The 9,375-nt window shown below is 28.8% G+C and overlaps 6 non-coding genes across 6 annotated transcripts; all 6 read left to right on the top strand.

Annotated features, from left to right (window-relative positions):
* Positions 1-247: 247 nt before the first annotated feature.
* On the top strand, positions 248-319 carry TRNAK-UUU. Its single transcript has one exon. It is a non-coding gene; the product is annotated as a tRNA-Lys (tRNA).
* Positions 320-4,269: 3,950 nt separating this feature from the next.
* TRNAK-UUU lies at positions 4,270-4,341 on the top strand. The gene has a single exon. It is a non-coding gene; the product is annotated as a tRNA-Lys (tRNA).
* An 804-nt stretch (positions 4,342-5,145) lies between these two features.
* Positions 5,146-5,216, top strand: TRNAK-UUU. Its single transcript has one exon. It is a non-coding gene; the product is annotated as a tRNA-Lys (tRNA).
* Positions 5,217-6,998: 1,782 nt separating this feature from the next.
* TRNAK-UUU lies at positions 6,999-7,070 on the top strand. Its single transcript has one exon. It is a non-coding gene; the product is annotated as a tRNA-Lys (tRNA).
* Positions 7,071-7,927: 857 nt separating this feature from the next.
* On the top strand, positions 7,928-7,999 carry TRNAK-UUU. Its single transcript has one exon. It is a non-coding gene; the product is annotated as a tRNA-Lys (tRNA).
* An 804-nt stretch (positions 8,000-8,803) lies between these two features.
* On the top strand, positions 8,804-8,875 carry TRNAK-UUU. Its single transcript has one exon. It is a non-coding gene; the product is annotated as a tRNA-Lys (tRNA).
* The last annotated feature ends 500 nt before the right edge of the window (positions 8,876-9,375 follow it).

The raw sequence follows: 9,375 nt of genomic DNA, 5'->3' as shown, positions 1-9,375 counted from the left end.
GCGATTGGTATTTAATTAACATACTAGATTAGACATGGAAATGTGTTTCTTTTGGATAAACTAAGTCAGTTATTCCATTTTTTCACATTTTACCTAATATGTTTACTATTCATTGGTCAACCAACTCTTTCATATATTTTTTTCTTTATTTATTTTTAATACTTTTAATGTAGTTTCGAAGTATATAAATTTAAAATTTTGTACATGTGTTGTTTCCTAAACGAAGCTCTAAATATTCTTATAGTTGACCATCTTAGCTCGGTGGTAGAGCGCGTGGCTTTTAACCACGTGGTCGTGGGTTCGATCCCCACAGATGGTGCACTTAATAAGATGTTGTTAGGTTGAAGTTTATAATTTGCACTTGTGTTGTATCTAGGTGATAATATAGTTCGCCATCATGGCATCGATCCCCACAGGGGGTAACGGGCGCTGTTGAATTCTTCCTTAAATCAGAGTGAGAGAGGAAAAAAATTTTAAAATTTTCATGTTTGAAATAATATAATTTGTACTTGTGTTGTATCTAAGTGATATTATAGTTCGCCATCACGGCATCGATCCTCACAGGTGGCACGCGCGCGGTTGAATTAGTATTTTCACCCATTTCTTCCTTAAATCAGAGTGAGAGAGGAAAAAAAATTTAAATTTGTCATGTTTGAAATAATATAATTTGTACTTGTGTTACTTCACTTAAACTGAGAGATGTTGACTATTTATCCAAATGATTTACTTTCACTTCCTTTTTGTCAAACAATTCATTTTGAACTTGCGATAGATTGCTCTTAATTTGACGATAGTGCTAGGTTGATATGTCTTGATTTATGTAATATAAACGGTACTTGAGTTGTTTTCTTCTATAAATGAGAGGAAAAAAAAAGTTTATGAAAATATCAAAACCTATTATATTTTTATTGATACTAAATTAATAGAAAATTACACTACAACAAACAAAATATAACTTAGAGTTATGTAAGGGTAAAACAAAAAGAAAATATAAAATTATAACACAAGAAGCACAAAGTACGAAACCTTTAATTCTAACATATTTTTAATTTCTGTTACGATTTAACGCGATTGTATTTAATTAACATACTAGATTAGACATGGAAAATGTGTTTCTTTTGGATAAACTAAGTCAGTTATTCCATTTTTCACATTTTACCTAATATGTTTACTATTCATTGGTCAACCAACTCTTTCATATATTTTTCTTTATTTATTTTTAATACTTTTAATGTAGTTTCGAAGTATATAAATTTAAAAATTTGTACATGTGTTGTTTCCTAAACGAAGCTCTAAATATTAATATAGTTGACCATCTTAGCTCGGTGGTAGAGCGCGTGGCTTTTAACCACGTGGTCGTGGTTCGATCCCCACAGATGGTGCACTTAATAAGATGTTGTTAGGTTTGAAGTAATATAATTTGCACTTGTGTTGTATCTAGGTGATAATATAGTTCGCCATCATGGCATCGATCCCCACAGGGGGTAACGGCGTGGTTGAATTCTTCGTTAAATCAGAGTGAGAGAGGAAAAAAAATTTTAAAATTTGTCATGTTTGAAATAATATAATTTGTACTTGTGTTGTATCTAAGTGATATTATAGTTATCACGGCATCGATCCTCACAGGTGTTTGAATTAGTATTTTCACCAATTTCTTCCTTAAATCAGAGTGAGAGAGGAAAAAAATTTTAATTTGTCATGTTTGAAATACTTGTGTTACTTCACTTAAATGAGAGATGTTGACTATTTATCCAAATGATTTACTTTCACTTTCCTTTTTGTCAAACAATTCATTTTGAACTTGCGTAGATTGCTCTTAATTTGACGATAGTGCTAGGTTGATATGTCTTGATTTATGTAATATAAACGGTACTTGAGTTGTTTTCTTCTATAAATGAGAGGAAAAAAAAGTTTATGAAAATATCAAAACCTATTATATTTTTATTGATATAAATTAACAGAAAATTACACTACAACAAACAAAAATATAACTTAGAGTTATGTAAGGGTAAAATAAAAGAAAATATTAAAATTATAACACAAGAAGCACAAAGTACCAGAAACCTTTAATTCTAACATATTTTTAATTTCTGTTACGATTTAACGCGATTGGTATTTAATTAACATACTAGATTAGACATGGAAAATGTGTTTCTTTTGGATAAACTAAGTCAATTATTCCATTTTTCACATTTTACCTAATATGTTTACTATTCATTGGTCAACCAACTCTTTCATATATTTTTTTTTATTTGTTTTTATTACTTTTAATGTAGTTTCGAAGTATATAAATTTAAAAATTTGTACATGTGTTGTTTCCTAAACGAAGCTATAAATATTAATATAGTTGACCATCTTAGCTCTTGTGTAGAGCGCGTGGCTTTTAACCACGTGGTCGTGGGTTCGATCCCCACAAATGGTGCACTTAATAAGATGTTGTTAGGTTTGAAGTAATAAATTTGCACTTGTGTTGTATCTAAGTGATATATAGTTCGCCATCATGGCATCGATCCCCACAGGGTAACGGGCGCGGTTGAATTAGTATTTGCACCCATTTTTTCCTTAAATCAGAGTGAGAGAGGAAAAAAAAATTTAAAATTTGTCATGTTTGAAATAATATAATTGTACTTGTGTTGTATCTTGATATTATAGTTATCTTCCTCACAGTGTTGAATAGTATGTTAAATCAGAGTGTAATATAATTTGTACTTGTGTTACTTCATTAAATGAGAGATGTTGACTATTTATCCAAAGGATTTACTTTCACTTTCCTTTTTGCAAACAATTCATTTTGAACTTGCGTTAGATTGCTCTTAATTTGACGATAGTGCTAGGTTGATATTGTCTTCATTTATGTAATATAAACGGTACTTGAGTTGTTTTCTTCTATAAATGAGAGAAAAAAAAAAGTTTATGAAAATATCAAAACCTATTATATTTTTATTGATATTAAAGTAACAGAAAATTACACTACAACAAACAAAAATATAACTTAGAGTTATGTAAGGGTAAAATTAAAAGAAAATATAAAATTATAACACAAGAAGCACAAAGTACCAGAAACCTTTAATTCTAACATATTTTTAATTTCTGTTACGATTTAACGCGATTGGTATTTAATTGACATACTAGATTACACATGGAAAATGTGTTTCTTTTGGATAAACTAAGTCAATTATTCCATTTTTCCACATTTTACCTAATATGTTTCATATTCATTGGTCACCCAACTCTTTCATATAATTTTTCTTTATTTGTTTTTATTACTTTTAATGTAGTTTCGACTTTCGAAGTATATAAATTTAAAAATTTGAACATGTGTTGTTTCCTAAATGAAGCTCTAAATATTAATATAGTTGACCATCTTAGCTCAGTGGTAGAGCGCGTGGCTTTTAACCACGTGGTCGTGGGTTGATCCCATAGATGGTGCACTTAATAAGATGTATTTGGCACTTGTGTTGTATCTAAGTGATATTATAGTTCGCCCATCATGCAATCGATCCCCATAGGTGGCAACGCCGTGCGATTGAATTAGTATTTGCACTCATTTCTTCCTTAGATCAGAGTGAGAGAGGAAAAAAAAATTTAAAAATTTGTCATGTTTGAAATAATATAATTTGTACTTGTGTTACTTCACTTAAATGAGAGCTGTAGACTATTGATCCAAAGGATTTACTTTCACTTTCTTGTTTGTCAAACAATTCATTTTGAACTTGCGTTAGATTGCTCTTAATTTGACGATAGTGCTAGGTTGATATTGTCTTGATTTATGAAATATAAATGGTACTTGAGTTGTTTTCTTCTATAAATGAGAGAGAGAAAAAAGTTTATGAAAATATCAAAACCTATTATATTTTTATTGATATTAAAAGTAACAGTAAATTACGCTACAACCAACTAAAATATAAATTAGAGTTATGTAAGGGTAAAATTAAAAGAAAATATTAATATTATAACACAAGAATCACAAAGTACCAGAAACCTTTAATTCTAACATATTTTAAATTTTTGTGACAATTTAACGCGATTGGTATTTAATTAACATACTAGATTAGACATGGAAAATGTGTTTCTTTTGGATAAACTAAGTCAATTATTCCATTTTTCACATTTTACCTAATATGTTTACTATTCATTGGTCAACCAACTCTTTCATATATTTTTTCATTATTTGTTTTTATTACTTTTAATGTAGTTTCGAAGTATATAAATTTAAAAATTTGTATATGTGTTGTTTCCTAAACCAAGCTATAAATATTAACATAGCTGACCATCTTAGCTCAGTGGTAGAGCGCGTGGCTTTTAACGACGTGGTCGTGGGTTCGATCCCCAAAGATGGTGCACTTAATAAGATGTTGTTAGGTTTGAAGTAATATAATTTGCAATTGTGTTGTATCTAAGTGATAATATAGTTCGCCATCATGGCATCAATCCCCACAGGTGGCAACGTGCGCGGTTGAATTAGTATTTGCACCAATTTCTTACTAAATCACAGTGAGAGAGGAAAGAAAATTTAAAATTTGTCATATTTGAAATAATATAAAGTATTTACTTTCACTTTCCTTTTTGTCAAACAATTGATTTTGAACTTGAGTTAGATTGCTCTTAATTTGACGATAGTGCTAGGTTGATATTGTCTTGATTTATGTAATATAAACGGTACTTGAGTTGTTTTCTTCTATAAATGAGAGAACAAAAAAAGTTTATGAAAATATCAAAACCTAATATATTTTTATTGTTATTAGAAGTAACAGAAAATTACACTACAACAAACAAAAATATAACTTAGAGTTATGTATGGGTAAAATTTAAAGAAAATATTAAAATTATAACACAAGAAGCACAAAGTACCAGAAACCTTTAATTCTAACATATTTTTAATTTCTGTTACGATTTAACGCGATTGGTATTTAATTAACATACTAGATTAGACATGGAAAATGTGTTTCTTTTGGATAATCTAAGTCAATTATTCCATTTGTCACATTTTACCTAATATGTTTACTATTCATTGGTCAACCAACTCTTTCATATATTTTTTCTTTATTTGTTTTTATTACTTTTAATGTAGTTTCGAAGTATTTAAATTTAAAAATTTGAACATGTGTTGATTCCTAAACGGAGCTATAAATATTAATATAGTTGACCATCTTAGCTCAGTGGTAGAGCGCGTGGCTTTTAACTACGTGGTCGTGGGTTCGATCCCACAGATGGTGCACTTAATAAGATGTTGTTAGGTTTGAATTAATATAATTTGAACTTGTGTTGTATCTAAGTGATAATATAGTTCGCCATCATGGCATCGGTCCCCACAGGTGGCAACGCGCGCGGTTGAATTAGTATTTACACCCGTTTCTTACTAAATCAGAGTGAGAGAGGAAAAAAAATTTAATATTTGTCATGTCTGAAATAATATAATTTGTACTTGTGTTACTTAACTTAAATGAGAGATGTTGACTATTTATCCAAATGATTTACTTTCACTTTCCTTTTTGTCAAACAATTCATTTTGAACTTGCGTTAGATTGCTCTTAATTTGACGATAGTGCTAGGTTGATATTGTCTTGATTTATGTAATATAAACGGTACTTGAGTTATTTTCTTCTATAAATGAGAGGAAAAAAAAGTTTTTGAAAATATCAAGACCTATTATATTTTTATTGATATTAAAGTAACAGAAAATTACACTACAATAAACTAAAATATAAATTGGAGTTATGTAAGGGTAAAATTAAAAGAAAATACTAAAATTATAACACAAGAAGCACAAAGTACCTGAAATCTTTAATTCTAACATATTTTTAATTTCTGTTACGATTTAACATGATTGGTATTTAATTAACATACTAGATTAGAAATTGAAAATGTGTTTCTTTTGGATAAACTAAGTCAATTATTCCATTTGTCACATTTTACCTAATATGTTTACTATTCATTGGTCAACCAACTCTTTCATATATTTTTTCTTTATTTGTTTTTATTACTTTTAATGTAGTTTCGAAGTATATAAATTTAAAAATTTGTACATGTGTTGTTTCCTAAACGAAGCTATAAATATTAATATAGTTGACCATCTTAGCTCAGTGGTAGAGTGTGTGGCTTTAAACCACGTGGTCGTGGGTTTGATCCCCACAGATGGTGCACTTAATAAGATGTTGTTAGGTTTGAAGTAATATAATTTGCACTTTTGTTGTATCTAAGTGATATTATAGTTCGCCATCATGGCATCGATCCCCACAGGTGGCAACGCGCGCGGTTGAATTAGTATTTTCACCCATTTCTTCCTTAACTCATAGTGAGAGAGGAAAAAAAATTTAAAATTTGTCAAGTTTGAAATAATATAATTTTTACTTGTGTTAATTCACTCAAATGAGAGATGTTGACTATTCATCCAAAGGATTTACTTTCACTTTCCTTTTTGTCAAACAATTCATTTTGAACTTATTGCGTTAGATTGCTCTTAATTTGACGATAGTGCTAGGTTGATATTGTCTTCATTTATGTAATATAAACGGTACTTGAATTGTTTTCTTTTATAAATGTGAGAAAAAAAAAACTTTATGAAAATATCAAAACCTATTATATTTTTATTGATATTAGAAGTAATAGAAAATTACACTACAACAAACAAAAACATAACTTAGAGTTATGTAAGGGTAAAATTAAAAGAAAATATTAAAATTATAACACAAGAAGCACAAAGTACCAGAAACCTTTAATTTAACACGTTTTTAATTTCTGTTACGATTTAACGCGATTGGTATTCAATTAACATACTAGATTAGACATGGAAAATGTGTTTCTTTTGGATAAACTAAGTCAGTTATTCCATTTTTCACATTTTACCTAATATGTTTACTATTCATTGGTCAACCAACTCTTTCATATATTTTTTCTTTATTTTTTTTGTTACTTTTAATGAAGTTTCGAAGTATATAAATTTAAAAATTTGTATATGTGTTGTTTCCTAAACGAATCTATAAATATTAATATAGCTGACCATCTTAGCTCAGTGGTAGAGCGCGTGGCTTTTAACCACGTGGTCGTGGATTCGATCCCCACAGATGGTGCACTTAATAAGATGTTGTTAGGTTTGAAGTAATATAATTTGCACTTGTGTTGTATCTAAGTGATATTATAGTTTGCCATCATGGCACCGATCCCCACAAGTGGCAACGCGTGCGGTCGAAATTAGTATTTTCACCCATTTCTTCCTTAAATCAGAGTGAGAGAGGAAAAAATAAATTAAAATTTGTCATGTTTGAAATAATATAATTTGTACTTGTGTTAATTCACTTAAATGAGAGATGTTGACTATTTATCCAAATGATTTACTTTCACTTTCCTTTTTGTCAAACAATTCATTTTGAACTTGCGTTAGATTGCTCTTAATTTGACTATAGTGCTAAGTTGATATTGTCTTCATTTATGTAATATAAACGATACTTGAGTTGTTTTCTTCAATAAATGAGAGAAAAAAAAAGTTTATGAAAATATCAAAACCTATTATATTTTTATTGATATTAGAAGTAACAGAAAATTACACTATAACAAACAAAAATATAACCTAGAATTATGTAAGGGTAAAATTAAAAGAAAATATTAAAATTATAACACAAGAAGGACAAAGTACCAGAAACCTTTAATTCTAATATATTTTTAATTTCTGTTACGATTTAACGTGATTGGTATTTAATTAACATACTAGATTAGATATGGAAAATGTGTTTCTTTTGGATAAACTAAGTCAATTATTCCATTTTTCACATTTTACCTAATATGTTTACTATTCATTGGTCAACCAACTCTTTCATATATTTTTTCATTATTTGTTTTTATTACTTTTAATGTAGTTTCGAAGTATATAAATTTAAAAATTTGTATATGTGTTGTTTCCTAAACCAAGCTATAAATATTAACATAGCTGACCATCTTAGCTCAGTGGTAGAGCGCGTGGCTTTTAACGACGTGGTCGTGGGTTCGATCCCCAAAGATGGTGCACTTAATAAGATGTTGTTAGGTTTGAAGTAATATAATTTGCAATTGTGTTGTATCTAAGTGATAATATAGTTCGCCATCATGGCATCAATCCCCACAGGTGGCAACGTGCGCGGTTGAATTAGTATTTGCACCAATTTCTTACTAAATCACAGTGAGAGAGGAAAGAAAATTTAAAATTTGTCATATTTGAAATAATATAAAGTATTTACTTTCACTTTCCTTTTTGTCAAACAATTGATTTTGAACTTGAGTTAGATTGCTCTTAATTTGACGATAGTGCTAGGTTGATATTGTCTTGATTTATGTAATATAAACGGTACTTGAGTTGTTTTCTTCTATAAATGAGAGAACAAAAAAAGTTTATGAAAATATCAAAACCTAATATATTTTTATTGTTATTAGAAGTAACAGAAAATTACACTACAACAAACAAAAATATAACTTAGAGTTATGTATGGGTAAAATTTAAAGAAAATATTAAAATTATAACACAAGAAGCACAAAGTACCAGAAACCTTTAATTCTAACATATTTTTAATTTCTGTTATGATTTAACGCGATTGGTATTTAATTAACATACTAGATTAGACATGGAAAATGTGTTTCTTTTGGATAATCTAAGTCAATTATTCCATTTGTCACATTTTACCTAATATGTTTACTATTCATTGGTCAACCAACTCTTTCATATATTTTTTCTTTATTTGTTTTTATTACTTTTAATGTAGTTTCGAAGTATTTAAATTTAAAAATTTGAACATGTGTTGATTCCTAAACGGAGCTATAAATATTAATATAGTTGACCATCTTAGCTCAGTGGTAGAGCGTGTGGCTTTTAACTACGTGGTCGTGGGTTCGATCCCCACAGATGGTGCACTTAATAAGATGTTGTTAGGTTTGAATTAATATAATTTGAACTTGTGTTGTATCTAAGTGATAATATAGTTCGCCATCATGGCATCGGTCCCCACAGGTGGCAACGCGCGCGGTTGAATTAGTATTTACACCCGTTTCTTACTAAATCAGAGTGAGAGAGGAAAAAAAATTTAATATTTGTCATGTCTGAAATAATATAATTTGTACTTGTGTTACTTAACTTAAATGAGAGATGTTGACTATTTATCCAAATGATTTACTTTCACTTTCCTTTTTGTCAAACAATTCATTTTGAACTTGCGTTAGATTGCTCTTAATTTGACGATAGTGCTAGGTTGATATTGTCTTGATTTATGTAATATAAACGGTACTTGAGTTATTTTCTTCTATAAATGAGAGGAAAAAAAAAGTTTTTGAAAATATCAAGACCTATTATATTTTTATTGATATTAAAGTAACAGAAAATTACACTACAATAAACTAAAATATAAATTGGAG

This window comes from Ipomoea nil, unplaced genomic scaffold (genome assembly GCF_001879475.1).
Source record: "Ipomoea nil cultivar Tokyo-kokei standard unplaced genomic scaffold, Asagao_1.1 scaffold3245, whole genome shotgun sequence".
Lineage (NCBI taxonomy): Eukaryota > Viridiplantae > Streptophyta > Magnoliopsida > Solanales > Convolvulaceae > Ipomoea > Ipomoea nil.
This window is presented reverse-complemented; position numbering and strand designations above follow the sequence as displayed.